Source organism: Ursus maritimus, unplaced genomic scaffold, assembly GCF_017311325.1.
Source record: "Ursus maritimus isolate PB19 unplaced genomic scaffold, ASM1731132v1 scaffold_31, whole genome shotgun sequence".
Taxonomy (NCBI): Eukaryota; Metazoa; Chordata; class Mammalia; order Carnivora; family Ursidae; genus Ursus; species Ursus maritimus.
This window is the reverse complement of record NW_024425675.1, coordinates 24,845,396-24,848,371: the sequence shown is the minus strand read 5'-3', so window position 1 is coordinate 24,848,371 and position 2,976 is coordinate 24,845,396. Positions and strand designations below refer to the sequence as shown.

Genomic DNA, 2,976 nt, shown 5'->3' with positions numbered 1-2,976 from the left:
TCTATAAGAAACTCTATTAGAAACTAAGAAATTGAATACTAAAACAAATGGATATTTTATCACAAGAAAGTTTTCACTGGGACTTGGTGGGGGGATATGGAAATGTGGGGTATGACCAGTACAGACGTAACTATTGTATGAGGCAGGTTTGTGGACATGTTCCACAAGGTCCACTAAAAAAGTGCTATCTCAACATGTGGCCATGATCACAGTAATAAATGGATCCCTCATACAAACTCTGCTTTCAACATCCTTTAGTTTTTTGAAATATCCAATATGGCTTTTTTGGATCCTCTTTCATTCTTATATGGCTAAAATCAAGTATTCTTGGTCACCTAGGGTATGACGACAGTATTGAGATTTCTGCTTAATTAGGAAGAATATTAGTCTGGATTAATCTATTTTACCAGTAAAATTAGTATGTTTGATAAGTATATTGGTAGGGAAAATGGGGATACATTCACTTAAAATTAAGGTAATCCAAAAGAATTGATGGCTGTCCGAATTATGTCAATACTAAGGAAACATTTTGATACAATCTTGAGCTTGTCCTTCTATGTAACAGGCTAAATGGTATTACTGTAGTATTTAGCTATGACAATGTCTTTAATCCTTGTAGATATAAATTTAGGATGTGACCATAGAGGAGGCTTAAATATTCTAACTTAAGCTAAATAATAAGTAGTAATAAATAATTGGAGGAAAATGCCACCCAAAGAGAACAGATTCAATCTACTCTGAACTTTATTTAATACAGTAAGCTTTTCTTAAACCTGATTTTATTCTCACTCTATAAATGTTTCTTTGTTTCTTCTGCTCTATTCCTCATTACCATCCCCATTTTATTTAAAAAAAAATCCCATTTGCTTATTTAAAATACAGAATCTGAAACTGTCCATTAAAAGTCATTAAATTGGGTCATTTCTATGTAGAAAGAGTCTAGACATTTGTCAGCAAGTTTTAGTAATAAGAACCTGCAATTCTTGTTTTTGTTATTATTTTGTTGGCATTTTAGTCTCATTTAATTGATCAATGCATAAGCACGCAGATTGGGGGAACAAAATAGGCATACATTGTGGTATTTTCTTCCAGTCATACAACACCTATATTTGCAACTATTCTTTTCTTGCCAATCTTCTGGAGGTTCATTCCATTGCCTCAAATGCTTGATATGCTTCCTGGCATCTTAGTATTTTATCAGTGAGTATTAACTTACAAGTGAGACAAGAAAATGGAATCAAGGACCTTGACTCTCCATTTGGCAGCTCTTTTCAACCAGTGCTCATGTCTGAATTGTTGACTATTCTTAAAATCATGGCAGGATTTCTGTGAACTTTTTAATGAGCCTAGTGAAAAACCTTTTTATTGATGTAGTTTGCAGACCTCTAGAGAAAGCGGACTTTTGGGAAGACTTGAGTCAACACAGGGAATGAGGAAAGCGCCGAGAACAAATATTAACCAACTGAAATACGTATTAAGAAGGCAAAGCAAGAAGGGAGGCAAATTATGGCGTCGGTACATTTAATTGGACTGAGAATTTCCCTTTGGCAATGCCTAGGGGACCATGAAGAGGGGGGGGGATGGAGAAAATAGGCTCGGTGGTATAAGCGCACGGTGTGAATACCCATTTGTTAAAACACTGAGAATGTGCCTGACTTTTTTCACTTACTCCTGTCAGATTTTAAACTCTTAGTTTTATCTCTGAAATATTTAATATTTAAATTCATAAAATATTCTGTGCAATTAAAAAAAAAATCCAACCTCTTTCTTTCTTCTCTGTTCTTAAAGAACTTTCCTAAAATGTTACCTGGCACGATTCCCTTCCCTTGCGGACAACCAGTGTGCGTGGTACACACACCCAGTCCAGGATAACAAGAATGGGGGAATGTAACCTACACTCTTCTTCTTTTTTTTTCAGTTAACAAAATATATTTTTGTTTTCCAACATATTCAGTCCCTAAAATTGAGTTCTAATTTGAACAGTTCCCATAATTTCAATGGTGCTTTGGAAATATTGCAAAATGATGCTAATTTTTATTTCAATTGCTTAAGGACCTGTCTAAAACCAAATAAATAATAGATGCAGAGTGCCTCACACCAGGTACAAAATAGCCTTCAGTGAATGTTAACCCTTTTTCTCTTTCTCTTCTTCAGGATAAAGTTGAAAACATGAAATATTTGTTATTTGAAGTTTTGTTGTTTGGAACTATTTCATGGAATTACAAAACTTTAAGCCAACAATGACTTCAATACCTTTATCAAGTCCTTATAACAAAGATACTGAATTTAAGTGTAGTTTAGAGTCAGAAGTCTAAGGATTTTATTATATGGCTAAAATCTGTCTTTTTTTCCCCAATAAAAACTTTTGGTTCACCTTTCATTTAATAAAAAATTGTCCCCTTTCCTCCCCTTAATACCTAAGATTATCTATCAATCATCCATCTGTTTATTAATCATCATAGATTTCTGGGAATAGTAAGTTCAAGTTAATGGTCTCATGACTATTTCTGTAGTAAAGTGCATATATTCACAATGTCCAGATTTGGTAAAAAATATTTACTTACGGATCTGACTGGTTTTGAGAAGTGTCTTTTTTTTCTATCTGAAAACTTTTGTAGGCTAGAGACAGATTAGAAGATCTTTTTTAAAAATTGCATCATATTTAAATATATAAGACACTTTATGGATGTGTGTGTTATCCTTGCTCAGGGACCATGCTAATCTTCTCTTAACGTTCTAATTTTAGTATTTGCACTGCTGTAATGAGCACTGCATTTATTCTTAAGATCTTAGACATAAGAGATCTTTCTGTACTAACTTCTTTTACAGGGGAGTTGGAGGTATGTGTAGACAGGCCACAAAATCCCCATTTAGGTGTAAATTTTAATATTCTACTCCTAAATGATTCTATTACATGAAACTGACTTTCATCATTGTGTATTAATTGACATACACACAGGTATGGGGAAATGTCAT

General features: G+C 33.6%; 1 non-coding gene across 1 annotated transcript; it reads right to left on the bottom strand.

The window, feature by feature from the left end:
* Nucleotides 1–2,664: 2,664 nt before the first annotated feature.
* LOC121106359 lies at nucleotides 2,665–2,770 on the bottom strand. The gene has a single exon (XR_005838988.1). It is a non-coding gene; the product is annotated as a U6 spliceosomal RNA (small nuclear RNA).
* Nucleotides 2,771–2,976: the final 206 nt, after the last annotated feature.